This window comes from Nyctereutes procyonoides, unplaced genomic scaffold (assembly GCF_905146905.1).
Source record: "Nyctereutes procyonoides isolate TBG_1078 unplaced genomic scaffold, NYPRO_anot_genome, whole genome shotgun sequence".
Lineage (NCBI taxonomy): Eukaryota > Metazoa > Chordata > Mammalia > Carnivora > Canidae > Nyctereutes > Nyctereutes procyonoides.
Window position 1 is genome coordinate 23,018,362 of NW_026575134.1, and position 11,885 is coordinate 23,030,246.

At 35.2% G+C, this 11,885-nt stretch overlaps 1 pseudogene; it reads right to left on the reverse strand.

The window, feature by feature from the left end:
• Positions 1 to 1,622: 1,622 nt before the first annotated feature.
• Positions 1,623 to 1,747, reverse strand: LOC129494442 (U2 spliceosomal RNA; annotated as a pseudogene).
• Between the last annotated feature and the right edge of the window lie 10,138 nt (positions 1,748 to 11,885).

Consider the following 11,885-nt stretch of genomic DNA (forward strand, 5'->3'; position numbering starts at 1 on the left):
GGTGCTTGTTAACAGGAGTAAGCATTCAATAAAAGCCAGCTATTGTTATGTGATTGAGAACATAAAGAAATGTTTATTCTTAGAGATTATTTTGGCTTATAAAATTTTACCTTGACCAATTTAAGTTGATTTTATAAGAAAATGGTTTCTTTAAGCAGGGACATTCACCTTAATTCCTTTATCTACTAAAATGTAACATATTTATTCTTGCAAATGTTTACTCATTACTCTGTGTTCTTCCAGTACTTGTTTTCTTCTAGTTCTTTCTTTGTATTACTTTTGGATAAATGATCTCTGAAAATCTTTCCCTAGAAATTGATTTATACATGGTTTAAACTCACTTCTAAAATTCTTGCTAGTAACAATAAAACTTAAAAGATGAAAATATGTAGTGAATAACTCTACCTTACTTCCAATTGAACCATCCAGCAAAATAGTGGGTAATTTCATTTTACTGTGATAACTTAATAATCATAAAATATGCCTTTAGGCTTCTGGTTATTGTTACATTCATTGAATAAGAACTTTTAAGTAGTTGTTTGAAGATAGCATTTAAAATTATAAAAGGTGATTGGGGCCTTTTCCTCACATGAAGTTCATTTGGCTGCAAAATATGTATATAGTTACATGGTTACGAAAGAGATCTAAAGAACAATTTGGAAAGAAATAATGACAAAATTTCCTTCTGCTTCATTTATTCAGTAACATCAAAGTTATATGTAAACACAAGTATTATTTTTGGTTTAGGAAAAGCGTTGGACAGCCCGGGTGGCTCAGCTGTTTAGTGCCACCTTCAGCTCAGGGCCTGATCTTGGAGTCCCGGGATTGAGTCCCATGTCGGGCTCCCTGCGTAGAGCCTGCTTCTCTCTCTGCCTGTGTCTCTGCCTCTCCCTCTCTCTCTGTCTCTCATGAATAAATAAAAAAATCTTTTAAAAAAAAAAGTGTTATGGGGTTCTTGGGTGGCTCACTGGTTGAGCCTCTGCCTTTGGCCCCGGGGCATGATCCTAGAGACCCAGGATTGAGTCTCACATCAGTCTCTTAGCAGGGGCCCTGCTTCTTCCTGGGCTGTGTCTCTGCCTCTCTCTCTTGTTCTGTCTGTCATGAATAAATAAATAAAAATCTTAAAAAAAAAAAAGAAAAAATATGTTAAAAATAGGGGTGATAGTTCAAGATGGCAACACAAGAAGACCCTGAAATCCCCTTCTCCCATGGACACACCAAACCAACAGCTACATATAAAACAATTCTTTCAGAAAAATTCCTGAAAGCTAGTGAAACAGATCCTCTACAACAAAGGATAAAAAGGCCACATTGAGACAAGCCCAAAAGGTAGAGATGTCATCTCACAAAAAGAAATTCTGCCCTTGGTACAACAACCTATAAGCCAGAGGATTCTCACAAATGCAGAACATATCTCTGAAGAGTGAGAAATCAGAGTCCACATCAGGCACCTCAACCCTTGGGACCTATACTGCAGAGATAAATCCCCCGAACATCTAGCTTTGAAAATCAATGGAGCTTATGTCCAGGAGACACAAAGGGCTATAAAAAAGAAACTCAGCATCTAAAGAACTCCTGCACAGAGTTGTCCACTGTGGGGCTCAGTGCTGCAGAAGCAGGTTGAAAAGTATCTAGAAAATATGTGAAGATTCATCAGCTAATCTTAAGGCAATTGTTAGAGGAGAAGGGGTCTGTTGGAACTCTGGGGATACTACACTTGATCTTAGCCAAAAGGCCGAGAAGCGATGGAACTCTGGGGATAGAGGCACCGGCAGGCACCATTTCTGTATACTCTGCTCTTAACTTGCTAGCACTTCTTGCTCTGTTCTGTTGTTTTCTTGTGGCCCCACCTTGATACACATGGTGGGCCCACTAGTGCAGGACCCCTCTGTGGCCCCGACATGCTAAAACCAGTGGGCAGGTGTAGTCTAGCCTTGTGTTCCCCCATGGCCCTGTCCCACTAAACTCAATAGGCATGCACACTTCACATAGGAATGACCCTTGAATGCCTGGCTCTGGTGAGCCAGGGTGGGGGGGCGCTTACATTTCTGGGCCCAATAGTACTGAAAAATTGGAAGGCAGTTCTTAGGGCACTTATCACCTTATCACCTCAGGGCATTGCACACACAATAGGCTGACAGGCACTCAATCTTCCTTGATCACTCCTTCAGACTAGGAAAGAGCTCTTTCATGTTATACATAAAAACAAACACAAAGAGTAAAGTGAAAATAAGAAAACAGAAGAATATGTAACAAACAAAAGAAAAAATAAAGCCCCAGAAAGATATCTTAATGAAAATGGAGATAAGTAATTTCTGTCATTAAAAGTTCAAAGTAATGGCCATAACAATGATCACTAATTTCAGGAGATGAATGCATGAACACAGTAAGAACTTCAACAAAGAGATATAAAATATAAGAAAGTACTAAACAGAAGTCACAGAGTTAAAGAATAAAATAATTGAACTGAAAAAATACCCTAAAGGGGTTCAAAAGCAGACTAGATGAAGTGGAAGAATGGATCAGTAACCTGAAAGACAGGGCAGTGGAATTCACCCAGAGTAAGAAAAAGAAAAAAAAAAAAAATATATATATATATATATATAGAGAGAGAGAGAGTTTAAGTGAATTATGGGACAACATCAAGCAGAACAGTATATGCATAATAGGGGTCTCAGAAGGAGAAGACACAGAGAAAGGTACAGAAAAAATTATTTAGAGGAATAATTGCTGAAAACTTCCCTAAGCTGTGAAAGGAAACAGACCTCCAAATATAGGAAGCCCAAAGAGTGTCAAAAGAGATGATCTACATGAACAGGCACTATAATTAACATTTCAAAAGTTAAAGATAAAGAAAGAATCTTAAAAGCAGCAAGGGTAAAAGGACTTGTCACATACCTGGGAACTCCCATAAGACTTACAGCAGATTTTTCAGCAGAAACTGCAAGCCAGATGAGAGTTGCAGGATATATTTAAAGTGCAAAAGCAAAACAAACAAACAAACAAACAAAAAACCAGACAACTTCCAACCAAAAGCACCAAACAAAGTTCTTCAGAATGAAGGAGAGATAGACTTTTTCAGATAAACAAAAACTAAAGGAGTTCACTACCAATAAAAAAGCTATACAAGAAACGCTAAAGAAACTTCTTAAGCTGAAAAGTAAAATTACTATTTAGTAACAAGAAAGCATATCAAAGTAAAGATCTCACTAGTAAAATAAACAGTAAAGGCAGCGGACTAATCACTTATAAAGTTAACATGAAGGTTAAAGACAAAAGTAGTAAAAATAAATATAAGAATTAGTTAAGGGATATGCAAAATGAAAAGGTGAAATGTGATATCAAAAGACAGAATGGGGGAAGAGAGGAGTAAAAATGTAGTTTTAGAATGCATTCAAACTTAACTTGTTATCAACTTGAAATAAACTGGCATACATACACACTGACATATGTAAACCTAGTAGTAAATACAAAGCAAAAACCTATGGTAGTTACACAAAAGATCATGAAAATGGAATTTAAACATAACATTAAAGAAAGCATAAAACCACAAAGAAAAACAGCAAGAGAAGAAGAAAACAGAAAGGAACTATAAAACAGCCAGAAAACAATGAACAAAATGGCAACAAGTACAAACCTATCTATAATTGCTTCAAACATAAATGGATTAAATTCTCTTATCAAAAGACAGAGAATGGCTGAATGGATAAAACACAAAACCGTCTATGTGCAGTCTGTGAGAAACTCACTTCAGATTTCAGATATAAGGACACACACAGACTTAAAGTGAAATATAGAATGGAAACAAAAATAAAAATGTTGGGGTAGTTATACTTACAGAAAAATTGACTTTAAAACAAAGACTGTAATAAAAAAAAAGATGAGCATTACATAATGATAAAGTGGTCAATCCAGTAAGAAGAGAAACATTTGTAAATGTTTATGTACTCAACATAGAAGTACCTAACTATATAAATCAGATATTAACAGAGCTAAACGGAGAAATTGACAGCAATACAGTAATAGTAGGAGACTCTGATGCCTCTCTTACATCAATGGATAGGTCATCCAGGCAGAAAATCAATAATGAAACATCACCCTTAAATGACACATTAGACTAGGTGGACTTAATAGCAAAAGGAGCAGAATATACATGTTTCTCAAGTGCACATGGAACATTCTCCAGGACAGATCGTATTTTTAGGATACAAAACAAATCTTGAAAAAAAGAAAAAAACAATCCCCAAGTCTCGGTATATTTAAGAAGACTGAAATCCTACCAAGCATCTTTCAGACCACAATGGTATAAAACTGGGCCAATCACAAAAAATAAAACTGGAAAAAGCACAAATATGTGGAGATTAAACAACATGCTACTTAACAACCAATGGGTCAATGAAGAGAACAAAAGACAAATAAAAATACAAAATGTTGTAAGATGTAGCAAAAGCAGTTCCAAGAGAGAAGTTCATGGCAATACATGAACTTGATTTTCTCAAAAATCAAGAAAAATCTCAAATAAACAATCTAACTTAATACCTAAAGGAACTAGAAAAAGAGGAACAAATGAATCCGGACATTAGTAGAAGAAAGGAAATAATAAAGATCAGAGTATAAATAAATGAAATAGAGACTAAAAAGAAAACAGAGATGAATGAAGCTAAGAACTTGTTCTTTGAAAATAGAAACAAAATTGATTAAGATTTCTTAATTTTCTCATTAAGAAAAGAGAGAGGGCTCAAATAAATAAAATCAGAAATGAAAGAGGGAAAGTACTAATACTAGAGAAATACAGTGGACCATAAGAAGCTATTATAAGCAATTTACTCCATAAATTGAACAACCTAGAAGAAATGGATAAATTTATAGAAAAACGTATGATCTTCTGGGACTGGATAATGAAAAAATAGAAAACCTGGGTAGATCCATTTTGTAATGGGGAGATGGAGTCTGTAATCACAAACCTGTAACAAGCGAATGTCCAGGGCCAGACAGCTTCACCTGTGAATTCTACCAAACAAAGAAATTTTAATAGCCCTTCTTTTCAAAATCTTTTTAAAAATTGAAGAGGAAGGAATGTTTCCAAACTCATTCTACAAGGCCAGCCTTACCTCTGATACCAAAACCAAAGAAAACTAGCACAGAAAAGGAAAATTACAGGCTAATGTCTCTGATGAACACAGATACAGAAATTCTCAATGAAAATTTGATAATGCATTAAAAAGATGCCGTGATCAAATGGAAATTCCAGGTGTACAAGGATGATTCAATATCTGCAAAACAACTGACATGTTATATCACATTAATAAAACTAAAACTAAAAATCATAATCATCTCAATAGATATAGAAAAAGCATTTGACAAAATGCTTTATTTATGATAAAACAGTTCAACCAGATAGGTCGGAAGAAATATGCTTCAACATAATAAAAACCATATATGACAAGCCCAGACATAATATCATAAGTTATGTCAAAAAGCTAAAAGTTTTTCCCTTTTAGACAAGGAACAAGACAAGGATGCCCACTCACAACAGTTGTATTCAACATTGTATTGGAAATCCAAATTGGAACAATTAGGCAAGAAAAAGAAATAAATTTATCCATATTGGAAAAAAAAGAAGTAAAACTGACACTTCCTGTGGACAGCATGATTTTATACATGCAAAACCAATGACTCCACCAAAAAACTGTTAGAATTAATTAGATATAGTAAAGTTGCAGGACACAAAATCAATATATAAAAATGTGCTGCATTTTTATACATTAACAATGAACAACAGAAAGAGAAATTAAGAAAATTTCATTTATAATTGCATGAGAAAGAATAAAATACCTAGGAATAAACTAAGCTGAGGAGGTGAATACGTGTACACTGAAAACTATAAGACACCAATAGAAGAAATTAAAGAAGACACAACAAAATTTAAAATACATTCCATTCTCATGAATTGTAAGAATAAATATTGTTAAAATGACCATATTATGCAGTGTAATATATGGATTCAATGTAATCACCATCAAAATCCCATAATATTCTTCACAGGTTTAGAACAAACAATTCTAAAATTTATACAGAACCTTAGAAGATCCTAAAAAGCCAAAGAAATCTTGAGAGAAACAACAAAGCTGGAGGCATCATGCTCCTGATTTCAAACTATATTACAAAGCTATAATAACAAATACAGCATGGTACTGGCATAAAAACAGACACAAGATAAATGGACCAGAAAAAAAGAGCACAGAAGTAGCCCACGCATATATGGTCAATTAATTTAGGACAAAGGAGGGAATTCTACACAATGGGGAAAGAACTCTTCAGTAAGTGGTGTTTGGGAAACAGGACATGCACATGCATAGGAATAAAACTGGACCTTACACCACACACATAAATTAACTCAAAATCAATAAAAGACTTGAATATAAGACCAGAAACCACAAAACTCCTAGTAGAAAAGACAGTAAGTTCCTCAGCATCACTCTGGGTGATGTATATATATTTTTTGGTCTGATCCCAAAGGCAATAATGGCAACAAAAGCAAAAATAAACAAATGGAACTACATCAAACTAAACAGTTTCTGCACAGCAAAGGAAACCATGAACAAAACAAAAAGGTAACCTATTGAATGGGAGAAGAAATTTGCAAATCATACATCCAATAAGGGTTGAATATCCAAAACATATAAAGAACTCCTACAACTCAATAACAAACAATCTGATTCACAAATAAGCAGAGGATCTGAATAGGTATTTTCCCAAAGAAAACATCATGATGGCCAACCAGGTACATGAAGAGATGTTCAACATCAGTAATCATCAGAAAAATGCAAACCAAAACTATGATGAGATACATCTCACACCTGTCAGAATGGCTGTTACCAAACAGACAAGAAATAACAAGTGTTGACAAAGATATGGAGAAAAAGGAACTCTCCTGCTCTGTTGGTGGAAGTGTAAATCGGTAGAGCCACTATGGAAAATAGTATGCAGGTTTCTCAAAAAACTGAAAGTAGAATTTCATATGACCTAACAATCCCACTTCTGAAAAAAAAAAAAAAGGAAACACTAATTCGCATATACCTGTAAGCAGCCCTATGTTCATTGCAGCATTATTTATAATAGCAAAGATGTGGAAAGAAAAAGTGTTCATCAAAGTGTTGATGAATGCATAAAGAAGTTACAGTACACACACACACACACACACACACACACACAGAGGAATACTACTCAGCCATAAAAAAGAAATCCTGCCATTTATGACAACATGGATGGACTTTGTATGTATTATGCTAAGTGGAAACAAATTCTGTATGGTTTCACTTATATGTGAAATATAAAAACCAAACCAAGCCAAATCAAGACTCAGAGGTGCAGAGAAGAAATGGAGATTGGTGGTTTCTAGGGAGAGGGGACTAGGGATTAGGTAAAATGGGAGAAGGATGTCTAAGAGGTACAAACTCCAGTCATATAATAAATAAATCATGGGGATGTAAATGTAGATTATGGTGATGTAACTTTATATGGTGAAAGAGAAACTAGACTTTTGTGTGATCATTTTTCAGTGTATACAAATGTCAAATCATGATGTTATACACTTGAAACTGACATATATGTTAATTATACTTCAATAAAAGAAAAATGGGTTAAAATCTGTAAAATTAACACTTTGAGAACACTGCTATTTAACATGTAAAAATTTATTTACATTTTGAATTTTGCTACTTAGCTTTAATTTTTTTATTTGATAGTGGTGTGAAAAATAGTGAATTTGATGACAGTGTGACTTCATACAGCAAAATATGCCTTATTATATAATTAAGAATTTGTATATTAGAATTTGTATACTTAAGAAAATTACATTTAGTGCTTAAAGTTTTGTTGTTAAAAGTAATGTGTCACTACTTTTTAAGTCATACAATATTTTTAAGTTATACAATATTTTAGTCAGTATTTAAAGAATCAATTTTAATTCATGAGAAAACTTTATTTCAATTTCTAATTATTTACAATAAATTAAGATGCATGTTAACAAGCTATATAGATAATATAACTGTATAAGTCATTCAAATAAAAGTTAATACATGTCGACCTAATCCAATCTCTGAGTTATTCCAGACAATTTCATTCAGTTACCAATTTTGACTTTATAAAAGGTTTTCAACTATACATTTACTAGATGCCTTATTCTATTATTTGGCTGTCAGTATGGTCTTCCATAAGTAATGTTCTATGTTCTCTCAAGTATCTAAATGTCAACAAGTTAATTATATGCACCATAGGAGAGTTTATTCAACAATTTGAAGAGGAATATCTTTCACTTGGGAACATGTCAATGAGCAGTATATACCAATGTTAATCCAGAACCAGATGGTAAGAAAATTTGTTAAATTTTATATTTAGAATAGAGGGACCTCTCCCTCTATTTCACAGTGATCTGTCAAAGCTCACAGCAGCCAAGCTATTTCTAATGTTTATTATATTTGTACGACTCCAGATGTTTTACTAGAAGAAAGATAATTTGGTTGATCAATCATTTTTATCCCCTTGAAGAATAAGAAACACTCTACCTTTGCATATAAATCCTTATTGTGGAAAACTGCCAAGCTTATGAGTAATGAATTTCTATGCTAGGAAAATCTGTGAACTTTATGAGAAAAAAAAAACAGTTTAAATAGGTTCTTCATTTATCTATAGTGATAAAGTTATGAATAACTATTGTTATTTTAAAGATATTTAATCCTTTTGCAATGTTCTACAGAATATATTAAAATGACATATCTTAAATTCATTTTCTTAATGATAAATACTCAGACACTGAGTTGGCTTCATCCAAAATATATTTTGATAATCATCAACATATTTTCAAACAGCTAAGAATGCAGAAGCGTAAATGGATTAAAAACACAGGGTTTGGAGTCAGATGAATTTGGCTTCCTTCAGCTACTTTGTAACTTCAGGCAAATTTCTTAATATCTTGGAGCCTGATCTTCCTTACTTGTGAAGTAGGCATAAAATGGTATAGCTCATCATAATATTTAAATAAAGTATTATGTCAAAAGCCCCACACAATTAAACTCACTAAAATTGAGTTTCTTCTATCATTTGACTAGAAAGAAAAGGGGGAAGGGTAGTAACAGGAAAACAAATCTCTGAGTACAAAACAATTTTAGATTATTTTATCATTCAGCAATACTCCAAATTGGGCCTTTTTTCCTTATACACTCAAATTTTAATTGTGTTCCCTTCCTGGAACAAGAAAATTGCAGTCACTTTGAACAATGGGTTTGTTCAAAACCAATTCAAACAAGTGCTTAAGCTAATTATTTTGCATGCAGGCTCAGACCTCCAGGGTATGACTGACGTGTCCCATTATGCAGTGTGTGTCTATAGTCCCCCTTTCTAGAAACCACACAGCCCCCAAACTTGGAAGTAGTGTTCCTATTCACTCACGAATTACACTGATTGATGTATTCTCTGCAATTTCTATAACATTCATCATACAAAATGGGGAGAAGAGCTCAGATCTACCATTATCAATTAGCATTTATATCCTTGGTGTTTTTGGAGATAAAAGCACTACTGAGAATTAGGCTTCTATTATGTACAAATTTTTTTGTTTATACTGTCCTGATTTTAGCTGTTGAGCAGTTTGAACAATGCCTTTTTAGGCTGAAGCACGGCCTCACAAAGACCCAACTGCAGGCTCTCTGCTCCATAAATCAGATGTAGAATCATGTATAATTGTGATGTTCACAAAAGCATGCAGACTACTAGTAATCCATCTCTACAGTGTGAGTAGAGGGTCAACCAGTCCAGTTGCCCTTAATTATGAAATGGCTGGAGTAAGTCCTTTATTTACTGGGTCACTTGCCTTGCAAGTTATGTGAAAAGAAAGCCCTGCAGTACACTGCAGCTTTTGTCTGCTGAACTGGCACGGGTGTTGATATGATACCCAGCATCCTATAAAATGCCCTCACAGGATGGACATGGCTTTAAAAAATCCTATAAATAAACTGTAGGTGAAAAATCATATTAACAAAGCAAGAGTCAGAATAAGAACATGTCTAATTTTGGCGACGAGAAAGGCAATTAGGGAAATAATTTTGACAATTCAATATTTTGTTATTATTTTCATTTCACAATAACAGAACAAAGCAGCTTATATAACTAGAAAGTTTTCTAAACAGATAAATTTCTTATTTAATATTACATTACTCAAAAAGTGAAAGAAATTATTGTTTACTGAGTACCAATACGTGACAGGTACTGTGATAAGCAATTTCAACATATTATTTCAGTAATAATGTCGGATTCCCAGATACTAAGATAAAATTTTCTACTTGAGCATTCTCAATATTTTTTTAAAGAGTGCACCGAAAAATATCCAGCCTTCAAGATACTTCCCGATAACCCCGCCCTCTGGCGTTCGTACCCTATGTAGTACCCTCTCACACTGCACCAGGTTGGTCTGCTGGTCAGTAGGTTACAGGGGAAATGATGGCATGTCACTTCCAAGTTTGAGTTATAAAAGACGGTGGTTTTTATCTTGGATGTCCTCTCTCTCTCTCTCTCTCTCTCTCTCTCTTCTTATTTTTTAGATTTTATTTATTTATTCATGAGAGACAGAGAGGGAGACAGAGGTAAAGGCAGAGACACAGGCAGAGGGAGCAGCAGGCCCCACGCAGGGAGCCCGACGTGGGACTCGATCCCGGGTCTCAGGGTCAGGTCCTGGGCCAAAGGCAGCGCTAAACCTGCTGAGCCACCTGCTGAGCCACCCGGGATCCCCTTGTTCTCTTTTTCTTACTCTGTCTTGTGTCACTTGCTCTGGGGGAAGCGACTTTCTAGGTTCTGAGCTGCCCGGTAGAGAGGTCCATTGGAAGGTCCACGAGCAAACAGCCAGAGAAACTGAGACTCTCCGTGCAACAGGCCGTAACACCAGGCCTGCCCACACCCACTGCCTGAGCCTGGGCGCTGATCCTCGCTGCAGACGAGCCCGAGAGGACTGCCCCTCGAGTCGATAGGCAGCTTGATGCAGCCTCCTAAGACCCTGACATATATTTAACATAGTTCCTTGTTCTTATTTTTTAAAGAAATAAAGTAAAAAGGTAGAATTCATATCCTTAAAGAACTGCTTTTTATCTCTCTATTATTTTGCTTAACTAAATTGGATGCCCGGTGATTTGGGACCTACTTCCTTGGGCAAGTCACCTAATTTAATGCTCCTTCTTCCTCGTCTTAAAAATGGGATTTATCATGACTGCCCTTTACCGAGTACCAAATACATACTAGGCACTTACTGTCTCCTTTAACCACCAAGAACCCTTTAGGAGAGCTATGATTATTCCACTTTTCTTTTTTTTTTTTAATTTTTATTTATTTATGCTAGGCACACAGTGAGAGAGAGAGAGGCAGAGACACAGGCAGAGGGAGAAGCAGGCTCCATGCACTGGGAGCCCGACGTGGGATTCGATCCCGGGTCTCCAGGATCGCGCCCTGGGCCAAAGGCAGGCGCCAAACCACTGCGCCACCCAGGGATCCCGATTATTCCACTTTTCAATGAAAAATCTGTGGCTTGGTTATTGCTTGTGGCGTGTACTTGGTAAATTGAGATTTAAACTCATCCAAGTCTAGTTCTGATCTTCTGTTGCAACTTTCCTTGTCATGCACTGTTATTACTGAGATTTCAAGACTTTTATTATGCAAACTGAGACAGTAAGTCAAATCTTGCATTTTTCAAGAAAACAATGTACACCTTCCAGAATAGAAAAGTGGATGCAAAATTAAAGTAGATGTCAGATTTCTCAGTGATCGAATCAAAAGCTGACTGAAGTCAAGAAATACCCTGTGCTTTTATCACAATATTATAATATTTTATACATACATAG